Below are 19,494 nucleotides of genomic sequence, written 5' to 3'. Positions count from 1 at the left end.
ATTGAATGTTCTCCTGATGATTTCCCGACACTCTAAGACAAACAGGAACAGTCTGATGGGTAATATGGGTCAACAATTGTCCATTCAGACCCTTAGCCTGCAGCGGACAGTCCATAGGAACAGTCTCCAAATCCATTTGTTGAGCCCACTCTCTATCCAAAAGCTTTCGTCGGCACCAGAGTCAATCAGCGCACTAACAGAGAGATTCTGGAACTGCCACTGGAGGGATGCCTGGAGCAGAATGCGGGGAGAAGAGGAAGAATCCGCTGCTCGGCTCACCAAAACTTCTCCCATTAATGATGAGCCGGCCCTTTTCCCGGACGAACTGGGCAGGAAGGAACGAAATGACCAGCTTCTCCACAATACAGGCAGACCCGAGCCTGAATGCGACGTGCACGCTCCTCTGAGGACAACCGTGCACGACCCACCTCCATGGCGTCGGGTTCAGTGCTCCTCGTATCGACTCGGGAAGACACGGCTTTCTCCGTAGGGAAGATGCGGGGAGGAGTTTGTTGATGACAGACAGGTTGCTTGGAACTAACACTCCTCTCCCGGCGGCGCTCCCGAATCCGATTATCCAACCTGATGGTGAGTGAAATAAGATTATCCAGCGTAGGCGATTCATCATATGACACCAATTCATCTTTTAAAGTCTCAGACAAAGCATTGATGAACACTCCTTGTAATGCCTCGTCATTCCAACCACTCACTGCTGCTAAAGTCCGAAACTCCACTGCCATCTCCGCCACACTGCGAGCCCCCTGCCGAAGAGAAAACAACCGTTTCGCAGCCTCCTTGCCTCGTACGGGGTGGTCAAAAACCTTCCTCATCTCAGTGGTGAAGGCAACGTAAGCGTTGCAAATGTCCGACTGACTCTCCCAGACCGCGGATCCCCAGGCACGAGCGGAACCGCTAGTAGAGTTGATAAGGTAGGCAATACGGGCTCTTTCTGAGGCGTAGGTGAGGGGCTGTTGTTCAAACACTAACGAGCATTGAGTCAAAAAATCGCCACAGGTTCCCATGTTCCCGTCATAGCGCTCTGGAGCAGGAACAAAAGGCTCTCTGATCTGGGCTGAAGGGGTAGTAAGGGCAGACACTTGATTGGTGAGTAATTGAACCTGATTAAGCAGCACCTGACTGTCCTCAGCAATCGTCTTAAACAGGGTATCATGTTGGCCAAGTAAAATGCCCTGATTGGCTATGGCAGTCCAAATTTGAGTGCACTCTGGGGTGGTATCCGAGCTACTGTCTGCTGGGTTCATGATGGTCAGATCATACTGTTATGATTTACCAGTATTAGAACCCAAATGCAGACAAGTACACCAAGCCAGAGAAGGTTTAACAGGTTTATTTAAAATGTTCAATAGTCCAGGTTTCCAATAATAGGGGAAGAGCAAGTCCAGGTACAGGGAGGGTAACAGATCCAGGTCAGGGCAGGTGTGGTACCGTAATGTCCTAGTGTCCGTGGTGAGTCCAAAAGAGAGGTCCGGTAGTGGAGAGCAGGATGGTGGTGGCAGGAGTGAAGCGGAGGCAGGAGTCAGGTTCCAAATATCTGTGGCACAGGAGAAAAAGTAAATAGAACAGGCCAAAACACAAAGAGCAAAAAATAAACAGGTTGAGTCGGCAGCGAGACTAACATGGTCGTCTTGACTATGATCTGACGATGAGTGGTAAGTTTGACCGGGTCTTAAAGGCTGAGGTGATTATGGTGAATGAGCTGCAGCTGGAACCCTGACTCCCGCACACCAGACTTCACTCCTGCAATCAAGGACAGACAGAGGGGAGGGAGAGAGCAGAGAGAGAGCTACCTAGCAGCAGTAGGCCTAACAGCAGGAGGAAGAGGAGGAGGAGGAAGAGGAGCAGGAGGAGGAGGAGGAGGAAAAAGAGCAGGAGGATGAGGAAGAAGAGGAGGAAGAAGAGGAGGAGGAAGAGGAGGAATGCCATATTAGCAGAAATTTAACTTTTGCAATTATTCCATTGGCTCCATTGCTCCAGGCAATCTCAATCAAGCCCAGATAAAGTATTTGAACCCAGGTCTGGAGCGAGGAAAGACACGTGTGGACACAATGGCGTCCTATAGAAAGTCTAAAGGTGTTTAGCAGTCACAGAGAGTGTACGTAATTCCCTGACACTTTCTGTAAACGAGGATGAAAAGAAAGTGACTCAAAAGAATCAAACAAGTAGGAATATATTTAGTATACACAGAGTAGAGTACTGTACGCACGCACACACACACACACACACACACACACGCCTGCGCACACACACACACACCTATATTAAATGTACCAGACCTGCCTGTCATTTCTTACTGGAATACATAGCTATTTGTTAGTCATTCATTCATATCTAATGTGGTGTTTCCCTAGGACACTGTGTAGATGGCTCCCAACAGAGAAGACCGAACTTCAGCATAGAGATAAATTATATTATTAAGTTGTTAGAACGGAACTCACACACGTACACACACAAACACACACACACACAAAAAAACACACACACACACACAGTCTTGTACAACTAACCTTGTGTGGACACACAATTAAGTCCCATTCAAAATGATATTTTCCCTAACCCTAACCCTAAACATAACCCTAACCCGTACCCTTACCCTAACCCTAAACCTAACCTTAACCCTAACCTTAATCCTAACCTTAACCCAAAAACCTAATCTCACACCAGACTTTACGGTGTCCATATTAGGAAAGCCTCAATTTCAGTAGACTTTTTTCAAGCTGAAATGGCTGAGATTGAGGCTGTCCTAATATGGACACCGTACAGTATGTTTGTGAATGGAGCAGGAGCTTGAATGAGACGTGGTGACTCACTGTGTGATCAGCACCAGAGATATAGACTGCATCTGAAAAAGCACCCTATTCCCTTTATAGTGCACTACCTTTGACCAAGGCCCATAGGGACAGTAGTGCACTACATAAGTAATAGGATGCCATTTGGGACACATACAGTGGGGAAAAAAAGTATTTAGTCAGCCACCAATTGTGCAAGTTCTCCCACTTAAAAATATGAGAGAGGCCTGTAATTTTCATCATAGGTACACGTCAACTATGACAGACAAAATTAGGAAAAAAAATCCAGAAAATCACATTGTAGGATTTTTTACGAATATATTTGCAAATTATGGTGGAAAATAAGTATTTGGTCAATAACAAAAGTTTCTCAATACTTTGTTATATACCCTTTGTTGGCAATGACACAGGTCAAACGTTATCTGTAAGTCTTCACAAGGTTTTCACACACTGTTGCTGGTATTTTGGCCCCTTCCTCCATGCAGAACTCCTCTAGAGCAGTGATGTTTTGGGGCTGTCGCTGGGCAACACGGACTTTCAACTCCCTCCAAAGATTTTCTATGTGGTTGAGATCTGGAGACTGGCTAGGCCACTCCAGGACCTTGAAATGCTTCTTACGAAGCCACTCCTTCGTTGCCCGGGCGGTGTGTTTGGGATCATTGTCATGCTGAAAGACCCAGCCACGTTTCATCTTCAATGTCCTTGCTGATGGAAGGAGGTTTTCACTCAAAATCTCACGATACATGGCCCCATTCATTCTTTCCTTTACACGGATCAGTCGTCCTGGTCCCTTTGCAGAAAAACAGCCCCAAAGCATGATGTTTCCACCCCCATGCTTCACAGTAGGTATGGTGTTCTTTGGATGCAACTCAGCATTCTTTGTCCTCCAAACATGGCGAGTTGAGATTTGACCAAAAAGTTATATTTTGGTTTCATCTGACCATATGACATTCTCTCAATCCTCTTCTGGATCATCCAAATGCACTCTAGCAAACTTCAGATGGGCCTGGACATGTACTGGCTTAAGCAGGATTTGAGTCCCTGGCGGCGTAGTGTGTTACTGATGGTAGGCTTTGTTACTTTGGTCCCAGCTCTCTGCAGGTCATTCACTAGGTCCCCCCGTGTGGTTCTGGGATTTTTGCTCACCGTTCTTGTGATCATTTTGACCCCATGGGGTGAGATCTTGCGTGGAGCCCCAGATCGAGGGAGATTATCAGTGGTCTTGTATGTCTTCCATTTCCTAATAATTGCTCCCACAGTTGATTTCTTCAAACCAAGCTGCTTACCTATTGCAGATTCAGTCTTCCCAGCCTGGGGAAGGTCTACAATTTTGTTTCTGGTGTCCTTTGACAGCTCTTTGGTCTTGGCCATAGTGGAGTTTGGAGTGTGACTGTTTGAGGTTGTGGACAGGTGTCTTTTATACTGATAACAAGTTCAAACAGGTGCCATTAATACAGGTAATGAGTGGAGGACAGAGGAGCCTCTTAAAGAAGAAGTTACAGGTCTGTGAGAGCCAGAAATCTTGCTTGTTTGTAGGTGACCAAATACTTATTTTCCACCATAATTTGCAAATAAAATCATAAAAAATCCTACAATGTGATTATCTGGAATTTTTTTTCTCAATTTGTCTGTCATAGTTGACGTGTACCTATGATGAAAATTACAGGCCTCTCTCATCTTTTTAAGTGGGAGAACATGCACAATTGGTGGCTGACTAAATACTTTTTTTCCCCACTGTACATACTATACTTCTGCCCTTCCCTGTTGACAACCTCTCGGATTTGAAAGACAACTTTTATTTTTCCTTTATAAAATAGAATAACTTTATTGTTCCCTAAAGTGGAACTTCAACTTTATGCCCCCTCACACACATTTTGTAATATAGCATTTCAGTGACTGAGCTCACACTGCTAACAACCTCACAACTCTCCAGCCAGTAATGGAAATAATATAAATGGTGTGCCTGTTCCATTCCTCTGTCCCCGCTTCTCCATCACGCTCCCTTAATTCATCTCCATTCAACTTTCTCCTCCTCCACATCTGACCAAACTGTCAGCTGTCTCACCCCTTTCTCTCTCCTCTATCCATCAGCTACCAAGTCTGTGGAAACTACCCTCTACTCCAACCCAGCAACTCCCTTCAGTTCACACCGTTACACCATTGAATGGTCCTGCAGAGAGAGAGAGAGAGAGAGAGAGAGAGAGAGAGAGAGAGAGAGAGAGAGAGAGAGAGAGAGAGAGAGAGAGAGAGAGAGAGAGAGAGAGTGTGTGAGAGAGAGAGAGAGAGAGAGTGAGAGAGAGAGAGAGAGAGAAAGTGAAAGTGAAAATAGAGAAACAGAAAGAGAGCAACAGGCCAAGGGTGTGAAAATCCTAAGCGGTTGGACCAACTCTGTGTTTAATAACATTACAGTGCAGAGCCTCTTTTTACTGTTACACTTGGCCTGGCTCCGGGTATGGAGCCTCAGTGTAAAGTCTGCCCCACCCCACCACTTCAGCCCCTTTCTGCCTTTACCGGACAGGGGAGAGCTCAGCGCTGGCAGGAACAGCAACAATGAACTCATAGCTGTTTGGCTCTTCCCACCCTGCATGGCTTAACTTTAGTTTTCATCTCCCTGGGGGGCACAGAGGAGGTTCCTGTTCATTAGGTTACACCATAGCAAAATGTTTAGCAATAGAAACTGAAAAATGAGCATGTCTAATTGGAAATGTCAGGTAGCGCCTCCCCGTTTCAGTCTGTTCCGTTTGGTGCCTAATAAATATGACCGAGAGCTTACATTGAGGTTTAGGGCCCCGCTGGGCTGAAGTGGGATGGATGGGTGGAGTAGTGATATCCCTCCCAGGATGCATTTCATTTCAAGCTCCTCATTCAATACATCTTCTCTTCCTCTCTTCCTTGAAGTAATCACTGGTCTGACATGACATAGTTGATGAATGCAATGCAATGGAAATCTAGCTGACACCAGGTTCATCATGTCAGATCAGCGATAACTTCAAGGAAGAGAGGAAAGAAAGAGACATTTGAAGAGTATTCCAACAGGACCAAAGAGTGACAGAGATGCTCCCTCCCCTCTGCCCTTAGATAGAGAGAGAAGAGAGAGACATGGAAAGAGACATGTAGCCAGCTGACTTTCCCCTGTCTCTTCCGACCTCTCTGTGAACAAAACAACAGACGGAGCAAAACAAAAAGCCATTTCAGAGCGACTCCAGAGTGCAGGGAAAGTTCAGAAGGGTCATTGAGACTACAAAGTCAAGTGACGGTAAATACTGGGAAATATAATACCACTTTTGAGGTTAACTGTAAGGACTTCTGGGATCTGGGCATTCATAAAGCATCTCAGAGTGTGATCAGTTTTGCCTTTTAGATAATAATGAATAAGATGATATGGACAGGGGGGGACCTGACACTAGATCAGCCCAGCTACTTTGAGACGCTTTATTAATACAGGCCCTGAAGGGAGATAATGTGACTGTCTACAATGTGGGCACACACTGCTGCCAGGCTTTACTGGAAGCACCAAGCCAGCTGTGCCCTCTGGTTTCCCTTCCTTGACACATTCAATGGTATCCTGGTCCCTGATCTGTTCGTGTTGTCTTGACAATGTCAGGCAAAGACAATGACCATAGGAGTTGGCAAGAGAGCACAAACAGATCTGGGACCAGGCTAGGAGTTGGCAAGACAGCACAAACAGATCTGGGACCAGACTGATTCAGAGGAGGCTCGTACAGTAAGGACGGGTAAGTCACTCAGCTCAGACAGAACGGTCACCGCGGTCTCCTCTGGGATAGAGGACAATAAAAGAGATAACACTTCCTATGAATACCCTCTTCATAATGCATTATAAGCACATTTATATGATGTATTATGAACAAGGTTTTTATAGGAAGTGTAACCAAAAGCTCAGATGGTATCCTTTGGAAGTTTAGAGATACATAAGATACATCAATTAATAAATCACAATCTTACTCAAATGTGGAGTTCACAGGCATTCACAGTAATGTTGCAGAGATTACACAATTAGGAGCAGTTTAAGAGAAACTGTCTGCTTCCATTGGTTTTAAAAGGTTGATTAACTATGAATACCACTGTAATAACCTAAGTATATAACAGGATCTATCTATATTCATAAACTGGGTGGTTCGAGCCCTGAATGCTGGTTGGCTGACAGCCATGGTATATCAGACCGTATACCACGTGTATGACAAAACATTTATTTTTACTGCTCTAATTAAGTTGGTAACCAGTTTGTAATAGCAATTAGCCACCTCAGGGGTTTGTGGTATATGGCCAATATACCACGGCTAAGGGCTGTATCCAGGCACTCCGTGTTGCGTCGTGCTTAAGAACAGCCCTTAGCCGTGGTATACATGTCTCCCGAGTGGCACAGTGGTCTAAGGCACTGCATCGCAGTGCTAGCTGTGCCACTAGAGATCCTGGTTCAAACCCAGGGTTATAGGGGTTTGGGGGTTATAGGGGTTAGGGGAGGGGGGAGGTTATAGGGGTTAGGGGAGGGTTATAGGGGTTAGGGGAGGGTTATAGGGGTTGGGGGAGGGGGGAGGGGGTTATAGGGGTTAGGGGAGGGAGGGAGGGAGGGAGGGAGGGGGGTTATAGGAGGGTTATAGGGGTTAGGGGAGGGTTATAGGGGTTAGGGGAGGGTTATAGGGGTTAGGGGAGGGTTATAGGGGTTATGGGACATGAGGACTACAGGGAGGATGTATAAATAACAGAAGTAGTGGTGATTCTGTTCACAATGCTTTTTTATCATGGCGATTCAAGAAACACTCACAGCATAACCTTGGCAATAAAAAGAGCCCCCACAGAAAATGTAATAGTAACAGGATAACAAATGGATTAAGCTCAGGAGGTGTCTTGAATCAAATCACTTGTACTGTGAGTGGATTCTGCATTGGATCATCCTTCCCTTGAAGCATGGCTCTTATCCCACCAGTGGTGCCACTGTAAGTGTTATTTGGAATAAATCAGCTGAAAGAGATTCGCACATGCAATTTCTAAATGAACAAAATGGGTGAAAGTGGATGGGTGCAGCGGGGTAGAGCCTGGTGTTGAGTGGAGTATGAAGTGATGTTGTCCTCAAGCCCTGGCCATTTGAAGCACCTGAATCAGGAACAGAGTTACAAGCCTATCATGCTAAATTAAAAGTAGCCCGGCCCATCTAGTCCAAACTAGGCTATTGTAGATGTTGGCCGGATTTGGGCCATAATAATTTTGCTGTCTGGGTAAGGTACACTTTGGTTTGTGGATGAGCTATTCTCTACAAGTTTAGCCTCCAGCCATTTTCTTCCCCCCCACATCTGATTCAAGGAAAGCTATTAGAGGGGAAAAAGGTAATCTGAGCCCATGATTTTCGATTATATAACACTTGCATAGTGGTGGGTCTCACTGAGCATTCCAGGGCCTTATTCGCTAATTAACTCTTCAAGTGGAGGGGTTATAAAACAAAACACATCTAATTCACGCCCCTCCAGGGATCGTGTCCCTCTGTGCTTTATGAAAACAATCCATCTTGAGACGTGAGGTAGACCCCACTCTGAATCAGCGGGAGACAGTGAGCTCACGTGATTCACTGTGCCCAGCCAGCCAGTGTAGATCTGAAATGCATAAAGATTGGGGATGAAGAAGAATATGTCTTGTCAGGAAGAAAGAATGGATAAGGAGAGGTGTGGAGAATGTATTCATGGCCTGCCCTATATGATCTTTACCTCACATGACCAAAGATCACCATGCGCAATGGCAAGCGTCGGCTGGAGTGGTGTAAAGCTCACCGCCATTGGACTCTGGAGCAGTGGAAACGCGTTCTATGGAGTGATGAATCACGCTTCACCATCCGGCAGTCCAACTGACGAATCTGGGTTTGGTGGATGCCAGGAGAACGCTACCTGCCCGAATGCATAGTACCAACTGTAAAGTTTGGTGGAGGAGGAATAATAGTCAGGGGCTGTTTTTCATGGTTCGTGCTAGGCCCCTTAGTTCCGGTGAAGGGAAATCTTAACGCTACAGCATACAATGACATTCTAGACAATTCTGTGCTTCCAACTTTGTGGCAATAGTTTGGGGAAAGCCCTTTCCTGTTTCAGCATGACAATGCCCCCGTGCACAAAGCGAGGTCCATACAGAAATGGTTTGTCGAGATCGGTGTGGAAGAACTTGACTGGCCTGCACAGAGCCCTGACCACCTTTGGGATGAATTGGAACACCAACTGCGAGCCAGGCGTAATAACCCAACATCAGTGCCCAACCTCACTAATGCTCTTTGGGCTGAATGGAAGCAAGTCCCCGCAGCAATGTTCCAACATCTAGTGGAAAGCCTTCCCAGAAGAGTGGAGGCTGTTATAGCAGCAAAGGAGGGACCAACTCCATATTAATGGCCATGATCTTGGAATGAGATGTTCGAGGAGCAAGTGTCCACATACTTTTGGTCAAGTAGTGTATAAACTGTATTTATTTTTTTTAGGGGCCAAGGCATCTCTTGACAATAAACCATTTTTTAGGAGCCAAGTTATCTCTGGTCAATATAATAGGAGTTTCCAGGGAACAAGAGAGTAACATTCCTCTTGTGCAGTGAGAATGGGCATTTGAGTTCATTCAGAAGAATAATACCATTATCTATTTTCTTTTCAGATCATGGAATTTCTCTTTTACTTCCAAAACAGCCACACACACACACACACACACACACACACACACACACACACACACACACACACACACACACACACACACACACACACACACACACACACACACACACACACACACACACACACACACACACACACACACACACACACACACACACACACACACACACACACAGAGAGAGGTGTCAAAAGCCAGGGTTAGGAACATATAGCCTTGTTCAAGAGCACAACAACAGCAGATAGGAGCTAGGCTGACCTACAGATTTTTCTGTTTTGACATGATTTTATTTGAACCGGCAACCCACTGATCCGCCTCTCTATCCTCTCCAGACTTCCTGCCGCCTCAGTACATGGAATAATTTATACTTAGGCCACGATTCAGTCAGATCAGCGGTAGCCGACAAACGCAAAGCTTAACATTGCTTTTGTTTAGGCGGTATCGTAAGTGTAACTGTGTTGGTGCTGTCATAAACCCAATTGGATTTCCCCCAAATTGAGAAGAATGTTGTTTTGTTCATCAGTGTCTTCCTGGTTAGGGTTATCAATTTTGATTAAACAAGAAAATCCAACCAATCACCAATAAAGCCAACAAACTACTTCCGCTACGATGCAAATATTACATTTGAAAACCGGATGAGAAAACCAGTAATTCCACTGGTTTGACAGATACTCCAGTTATGTAGTCTGTTTATTTTAAACGGCCACATTATTTCAAGCACATCTCATTGCACATCTGAAGCAAATTTCATCTTGCTAATGAACCCCAAGACAATTTCCGTGAATGGTTCGAGAGAGTGGTGTGTTTAATGCGGTGTATCTGAAGACTGACAGTAAGTTAGTGTGAGTCATTGAGCCTTTATCACAATTACTACAGCGTGTGACAAATATGGCGGAGTGCAAATTAGCCTCCAATGGAAATGCCTCCAATCCTGTACAGAGTGTGAGTGTCAGGGAGGCATAGCTTAAAAAATGTTATTTTGTACTCAATGAAAGCTGAACTGTGGTAAACCTAGAAATTATTATTTTTATAATGACAAGGTCTGGAGAACAAAAGGAGACAAAACTAACTCAGTTGAATAATTAATATTTTATGCAGGAAGAATTTTGCTTTTCAATTCATGTTTGCTGCAGTAAGAGTTTCACTGAATTCCAATACTACATGTACTGTACCCTTTCACACTTGTCAACCATAGGAGACTGATATTGTTTGCACACACCTCCATGGCTATTAAACCAGCAGAGAGTAACAGAGGTCTTCTGAGGTGAAGCACAAACAATGTATAAGACATGCAGGGTTTCCCTGTCTGTTGATGTGGATGTGTTAGGTAGACTAAATATAGCAGCAGTCAATTCAAGACAATTATGTGTTGTCTCGGACCAGGTAATCAGGTTGGTGACACAGTAATGGCGCTGGAAAGTACATGCAATAGGAAGATGAAGCCCTGGAGGTGATGTGTTCCTACCCGGCAACAGGGCTGTGGAGCGTGGGTAGATGGAGCCCTGGAGGTGATGTGTTCCTGCCCGACAACAGGCCTGTGGAGCGTGGGTAGATGGAGCCCTGGATGTCATGTGTTCCTACCTGGCAACAGGCCTGTGGAGCGTGGTCAGTGGCTATCCGCAACACAGGTGTGTGTATGGAGGGTCTCAATGACCTGTGACCCTCCATGCTCAAAACTAATTACCAGAAGATGAAAGGATGACAGATCTGAGAAAGCAGAGGGGAGTTGAATACACAACAAGGTTTACCGCCCTAGAACTGGACTAACATGAAAGAAAGAAAGAAAGAAAGAAAGAAAGAAAGAAAGAAAGAAAGAAAGAAAGAAAGAAAGAAAGAAAGAAAGAAAGAAAGAAAGAAAGAAAGAAAGAAAGAAAGAAAGAAAGAAAGAAAGAAAGAAAGAAAGAAAGAAAGAAAGAAAGAAAGAAAGAAAGAAAGAAAGAAAGAAAGAAAGAAAGAAAGAAAGAAAGAAAGAAAGAAAGAAAGAAAGAAAGAAAGAAAGAAAGAAAGAAGGAAAGAAAGGCACATTATTATGAAGCTTGTAAGGCAATGTTGTTTCCCTACAGATAGTGGAATGGCAGATACCTAAGTCAAAACAGCAGCACTCTGTCAAAACTATGTGAGTGCTGCCGCCGAAAGAGAGCGATGTCTCCCTGTCAGCCTTGGTATTATTATGCGGCGAGAGAGGGGAATGAAATATTACACTGGCTCCATTAAAGTTGAATGTGATTTGGACTGCCCTAATCTATAGTTGCAAGGCTGCCAGAGCCCCATTGCCGAGCTCTGGTCATTAATTCACAGCCACCATTCTAGTCAACACCTGACACCTTAAAGCGGCAATCAGAGGTAGAAACAATAACAAAGCGGTAGCCCCACCCCTGGTTCGGTAAAAAGCTGAGGGATGGGGCAGGAGAAATGTAACCACTCTCAAATTCATAGACAGAGCTATGGATACAAGGACTGACCAGCCTTGATATAGTATGTGACAACTTTTTTATATATATATATACACAACCGGTCAAAAGTTTGGACACACCTACACATTCAAGGGTTTTTCTTTATTTTGACTATTTTCTACATTTAAAAATAATAGTGAAGACATCAAAACTATGAAATAACACATATGGAATCACGTAGTAACCAAAAAAGTGTTAAACAAATCAAACTAAATGTTATATTTGAGATTCTTCAAATAGCCACCTTTTGCCTTGATGACAGCTTTGCACACTCTTGGCATTCTCTCAACCAACTTCATGAGGTAGTCACCTGGAATGCATTTAAATTAACAGGTGTGCCTTCTTAAAAGTTAAGTTGTGGAATTTCTTTCCTTCTTAATGCATTTCAGCCAATCAGTTGTGTTGTGACAAGGTAGCGTTGGTATACAGAAGATTGCCTTATTTGGTAAAAGACCAAGTCCATATTATGGCAAGAACAGCTCAAATAAGCAAAGATAAATGACAGTCCATCATTACTTTAAGACATGAAGTTCAGTTAACATGGAAAATGTCAAGAACTTTTAAAGTTTCTTCAAGTCCAGTCACAAAAACCATCAAGTGCTATGATGAAACTGGCTCTCATGAGGACCGCCACAGGAATGGAAGACCCAGAGTTACCTCTGCTGCAGAGGATAAGTTCATTAGAGTTACCAGCCTCAGAAATTGCAGCCCAAATAAATACTTCACAGAGTCCAAGTAACAGACACATCTCAAAATCAACCATTCAGAGAAGACTGTGTGAATCAGGCCTTCATGGTCGAATTGCTGCAAAGAAACCATTACTAAAGGACACCAATAATAAGAAGAGACCTGCTTGGGTCAAGAAACACGAGCAATGGACATTAGACCGGTGGAAATGTGTCCTTTGGTCTGGAGTCCAAATTTGAGATTTTTGGTTCCAACCGCTGTGTCTTTGTGAGACACGGTGTGGGTGAACGGATGATCTCTGCATGCGTATTTCCCACCGTAAAGCATGGAGGAGGAGGTGTTATGGTGTGGGGGTGCTTTGCTGGTGACACTGCCTGTGATTTATTTAGAATTCAAGGCACACTTAACCAGCATGGCTACCACGGAATTCTGTAGCGATACGCCATCCCATCTGGTTTGGGCTTGGTGGGACTATCATTTGTTTTTCAACAGGACAATGACCCAACACACCTCCAGGCTGTGTAAGGGCTATTTTACCAAGAAGGAGAGTGATGGAGTGCTGCATCAGATGACCTGGACTCCACAATCCCCCGGACTCAAACAAATTGAGATGGTTTGGGATGAGTTGGACCGCAGAGTAAAGGAAAAGCAGCCAACAAGTGCTCAGCATATGTGGGAACTCCTTCAAGACTGTTGGAAAAACATTCCAGGTGAAGCTGGTTGAGAGAATGCCAAGAGTGTGCAAAGCTGTCGTCAAGGCAAAGGGTGGCTATTTGAAGAATCTCAAATTTAACATTTATTTTGATTTGTTTAACACTTTTTTGGTTACTACGTGATTCCATATGTGTTATTTCATAGTTTTGATGTCTTCACTATTATTTTTCAATGTAGAAAATAGTCAAGATAAAGAAAACCCTTGAATGAGTAGGTGTTCTAAAACCTTTGACCGGTAGTGTATATATATATTTTTACAAACATTGGAATAAAACAAGCTCATGTTTTGGGTTCTGATGGGGTATGACAGTTGAATTAAGCCCATGAGGCATTTATAAGTTATATTCTTCAAGAATCAATGTGATTAATTTATAAGTCCAAAAATGGACGTAGCAACTGCTGATTGCCCCTTTAACACTAAGAAGACCGCGGGTGCCTGCAGCCAAAGAGCTGACTGGACATAGAATTGGAGTGCTTCATAAATGGGGTGATTCTGACTCGCTGTGCATGCGCAGTATGTCGCAAGTAACTGTGAATGTTCACACCAGTGCAGTGCAGGCCATTATTGCAGAATCTCTTATGAATTTTTTATGTCCCATGGAGCCCTATTATATCAATGACTACACATTGGTTTTTCACAGCGATAGCTAGACTAATCCCGTCCTCTGCATATTGAATGGCTTGGAATCACACTAGTGTGTAGGCCATACCTTTGAGTTCAAGTCCTTGGCATCTTGTACCAATACCATTGCTGCAAACAAACAAACGGTGCCCTTCCACTTCCAGGGGGATCATAAGGGCTTAGTTCCTGTTGGAAATGCATGTGATGGCATGCGGTGGCGGTTACTGAAGCGATGCAGGTCCCTCCTGAACCCCGATGCAGGTCCCTCCTGAAGCCCGATGCAGGTCCCTCCTGAAGCCCTGCGAGTCATACACAGGTAGAGCTGATGATGATCACACACTGAGATGTGAAATAATCTGTCAAAGGCTGATCGGTCCAAACAATCCCATTCAGCGATATTACCAAACACAACCGCAGCCGTTCACCCCTGACAGTCCTGCAAAACCCGCTGCCTAGTGACTCACTTGTACCCTTTTCACACTACAGCGCGTGCCGACCCAACCCAAACCGTGCTGGGTTGGTTATTTTCTTTTCACATTGTGTCCTTTTCAGTGTAACCGGTGCTGTACTGCACCACTGTAGTTCTGCATTGTGTGTGATTGATTAGGACTATAGACATGGACTTCGGAGATCAGGTTGTTTTAATGAATCAGAATTCTCTCTGCATCCAAAAGAAAAGACAAAACATTTGTAGAGCACAAATATGTTCTGCCAATTGTCACCTCTTTCTACAACATAGACGCACAATACAAAGGACTGGGATCAGTCGAGGAGCTAGCCATCGTTCGTACATACAATACCTTAGCTAGCTGGTAACCACATGTTGAATTCAGAATGTTAATATCATCCTAAAAAGTACAATACCATCCACTTATGAGTAAACTATAAATATACAACATTATTCATGAACAAAACACTGTGTGTATGACTTTGTGCTTAAACGTGCTGAAGACAGAAAAAGCGTGCCTACCTCTCCTAGTGCATCAAAATGATTTGAGCACCAGTACGCAGGGCAAAACATAGTACACACTCCCCTATTCCCCAGGATGCATGCATAATAACAAATCAATATGTTATATTAATATATGAACCTGGTGAAATTCACAAAGTACTTTAACAACTGTCACATTAGCACAGTTCCAGCAACTGTGGTGGATGTGTAACCAGACCACTGATCGTAGACAAACCTGGTTTGGCTCAGCATGGTTTGGCACAGCATGGTTTGTCTCAGCTTGGTTTGGCTCAGCTTGGTTTGGCGCAGCATGGTTTGGCTCAGCATGGTTTGGCTCAGCTTGGTTTGGCTCAGCATGGTTTGGCTCAGCATGGTTTGGTTCAGCTTGGTTTGGCTCAGCATGGTTTGGCTCAGCTTGGTTTGGCTCAGCTTGGTTTGGTTTGGCTCAGCTTGGTTTGGTTTGGCTCAGCATGGTTTGGCTCAGCTTGGTTTGGCTCACTATTGTGAAAAAACCTAGGTTCCCTGTTTCTTAATCCATTTCCGGGGGACTTAGATGGTGCATATTCTTGATCTAGCCCATCACTAACAGCCATCACTAACAGCACTCAGCACTAGCCCTTCATTAGTTCAATCTGATGTGTTAGTGCTCGATTAAACCAAAAATGTGCCCACCATAGGAGTGTCTCCATAGGAATTGCTGGAGAAACATTTCTTTACATAAGCCACATCTGCTTTCACCAGCACAGTGCACACATACTGTTATGTTCTTGTAAGGCATTGTATATTGCAAAAATAATAATTTGCTAATTTAAGTGAGTGGAACTTGGAACGAATTGGGGTTATAAAAGCTGTGGTTGTCATGTTGTAAGGTATTGTCTATTTGCATAATGCTTAATTTGCCCAGTAAGCAGAACCAAAGAAGGCTTAAAGCGGTTGGCTACAATTCAGTTGAAACTTACAGCGTCATTAGTCTGTCTGTCTTTGTGCCAGCCACCTTGTAAGGAAAATAACTTAGGCTTTTTATACTGTAGTAATTGTATATAATTTTGAACATAATTATATGGTCAGATGTATCAAACTTTAGAACCAGTTTGCACTTAATAGTATACAGTATCTGCATTATTTTGAAATCCGGCCTTATATATAAAAAAAAAAAAAAAAAGAATAATTAATTTTGCTGATAGCTTTGTTTGTTTGTTTAGCATTTCCCTCTGTAAATAGCAGGCGCAAACTTGGCAAAGACACAAACCCTATTAGAAAATTGCCCAATTGGCAGATTGTCTGTTCAAATAAGAATATGTTGATGCTACAATTAGGTTAACACATGGACACTGAGCAATATTGATACATGACTATTGACGGCATTTATACTGACATGACATTGCAGCAAACAACAACAGAAGCTGAGAGACACCAACATCTTATGTTAATGGTAAACCACTCAGCCAGGTAACATGCATGCTAATACATTAACGAGGCTATGCCTCTGGGGGTGGTCTTGAGGCAAAAAGGGGCCCCTAAATGAACAGATATATTGTCTAGAAATAGGCTAGCAAAGGTCCCAGTATTGTTTTGTCTTGCCTACTACTCACTAAAACTACATACTGTGTACTTGTCACGCCCTGACTCAGGGGACTCGTATATGTTGAGTCAGGGTGTGTATATTCTTTGTTGTGTATTCTATGTTGTCGATCTAGTATGTGTGGATCTATGTTGGCCGGTGTGGTTCCCAATCAGAGGCAGCTGTCGCTCGTTGTCTCTGATTGGGGATCAAACTTAGGCAGCCTATTGGCACTAGTGTGTTGTGGAATCTTGTTCCTTGTAAGGTATGTTGTGTGTTCTACCTTGGACTTCACGTTTCGGTTGTTGTTTTGTCGTTGTGTTGATAAGTTAATAAACATGTACGCATATCACGCTGCGCCTTGGTCTGACCCGTCATTCAACAAATCCAGAAAATCACATTGTATGATTTTTAAGTAATTAATTTGCATTTTATTGCATGACATAAGTATTTGAAACATCAGAAAAGCAGAACTTAATATTTGGTACAGAAACCTTTGTTTGCAATTACAGAGATCATACGTTTCCTGTAGGTCTTGACCAGGTTTGCACACACTGCAGCAGGGATTTTGGCCCACTCCTCCATACAGACCTTCTCCACATCCTTCAGGTTTCGGGGCTGTCGCTGGGCAATACGGACTTTCAGCTCCCTCCAAAGATGTTCTATTGGGTTCAGGTCTGGAGACTGGCTAGGTCACTCCAGGACCTTGAGATGCTTCTTACGGAGCCACTCCTTAGTTGCCCTGGCTGTGTGTTTCGGGTCGTTGTCATGCTGGAAGACCCAGTCACGACCCATCTTCAATGCTTTTACTGAGGGAAGGAGGTTGTTGGCCAAGATCTCACGATACATGGCCCCATCCATCCTCCCCTCAATATGGTGCAGTCGTCCTGTCCCCTTTGCAGAAAAGCATCCCCAAAGAATGATGTTTCCACCTCCATGCTTCACGGTTGGGATGGTGTTCTTGGGGTTGTACTCATCCTTCTTCTTCCTCCAAACACGGCAAGTGGAGTTTAGACCAAAAAGCTCTATTTTTTGTCTCATCAGACCACATGACCTTCTCCCATTCCTCCTCTGGATCATCCAGATGGTCATTGGCAAACTTCAGACGGGCCTGGACATGCGCTGGCTTGAGCAGGGGGACCTTGCGTGCGCTGCAGGATTTTAATCCATGACGGCGTAGTGTGTTACTAATGGTTTTCTTTGAGACTGTGGTCCCAGCTCTCTTCAGGTCATTGACCAGGTCCTGCCGTGTAGTTCTGGGCTGATCCCTCACCTTCCTCATGATCATTGATGCCCCACGAGGTGAGATCTTGCATGGAGCCCCAGACCGAGGGTGATTGACCGTCATCTTGAACTTCTTCCATTTTCTAATAATTGTGCCAACAGTTGTTGCCTTCTCACCAAGCTGCTTGCCTATTGTCCTGTAGCCCATCCCAGCCTTGTGCAGGTCTACAATTTTATCCCTGATGTCCTTACACAGCTCTCTGGTCTTGGCCATTGTGGAGAGGTTGGAGTCTGTTTGATTGAGTGTGTGGACAGGTGCAGTTAATACAGGTAATGAGTGGAGAACAGGAGGGCTTCTTAAAGAAAAACTAACAGGTCTGTGAGAGCCGGAATTCTTACTGGTTGGTAGGTGATCAAATACTTATGTAATGCAATAAAATGCAAATTAATTACTTAAAAATCATACAATGTGATTTTCTGGATTTTTGTTTTAGATTCCGTCTCTCACAGTTGAAGTGTACCTATGATAAAAATGACAGACCTCTACATGCTTTGTAAGTAGGAAAACCTGCAAAATCGGCAGTGTATCAAATACTTGTATATGGTAGGCCTATAGCTATGTTGGTTTATGAGTCACACTGACTACATATATGGTAGGCCTATGAGTCACACTGACTACATATATGGTAGGTTTATGAGTCACACTGACTACATAGCTATAGGTGTACCATGTGCTAAACGTTCGATGCAGCGGTACTCCACAACGTGTTTCACTTATCATGTCACTTTGAGTTTATAGTCTCATACATATTGCCATTCCACATGGTGATACGTGAGTAAGGTGTGATTAATTAGTATGAGAAACCGTTTTCAGCCCTAAGAGTCAAGACAATTTAATGTTAGCAACATGAGGGTTGGGAGCATCATAAAAACCCAGGCAAGATGACGCTGATGTCATTTTATATAAGTGAGTAGTTCACTTTGGTTCAACTTCAGTTCAACTGTGTGGAATTGGAGTTTGAGTTATGGATACTTTCTCACAGATCCAGAAGTGCGATTCACTGCACAGTGTATCACTCCAGCTCTCCTCTGGGCTAGAAGAATATGACCCTCGTTCAGCACAGTCCTCCCTGCCGTGATAGTTATTAGACTGTCCGCTCCACTTGTAACAATACAGAGCGCTTTATTTAGGCGATAACACTCTTCTTCACTCCTGGACCTGGAACACACTGGAATAAATTAGCTAACATCGGTCTAGCATTGCAAAAATCCGGTAACTTCACAACAATTCTCTGGTTTTCCAGAAATCCTACTTGGTGGATTCTGGATTTCCTGCTTATTGCCCCCTGATTCCGTCAATGTTCTAACCGGAACCTCTGGAAAACCGGGTAATTTTTGGAAAGTTACAAGAATTTTGCAACCCGGTGTAATTGATTTGTGTATTATTTTAATCAGGTGGTGTAATGCTGGGCTGGGACATAAGCCTGCACAAACAGCTGAACTCTAGAATATTCTAATCTCCTACGGTGTAGTCAGTGGTTTACCTCAGTCAGTCAGACCAATCTAGAATTCATGCCAGTGTAATGCATGGATAAATACCTGATAACAGCTGAGGAAAATCATGAACATAATTCACTGACTTTCTCCTCAGCCCACTCACATATGATACTTCAGCTCTCTCTCTCTGAAATGGTTTTGCTCCAACTGTCATTTTTTGAACAGTCTCTCTCTCTCTCTCTCTCTCTCTCTCTCTCTCTCTCTCTCTCTCTCTCTCTCTCTCTCTCTCTCTCTCTCTCTCTCTCTCTCTCTCTCTCTCTCTC

The sequence above is a fragment of the Coregonus clupeaformis genome, unplaced genomic scaffold (assembly GCF_020615455.1).
Source record: "Coregonus clupeaformis isolate EN_2021a unplaced genomic scaffold, ASM2061545v1 scaf0047, whole genome shotgun sequence".
Classification (NCBI taxonomy): Eukaryota; Metazoa; Chordata; class Actinopteri; order Salmoniformes; family Salmonidae; genus Coregonus; species Coregonus clupeaformis.
The sequence above is the reverse complement of the archived record's forward strand: the minus strand, read 5'-3'. Positions refer to the sequence as shown.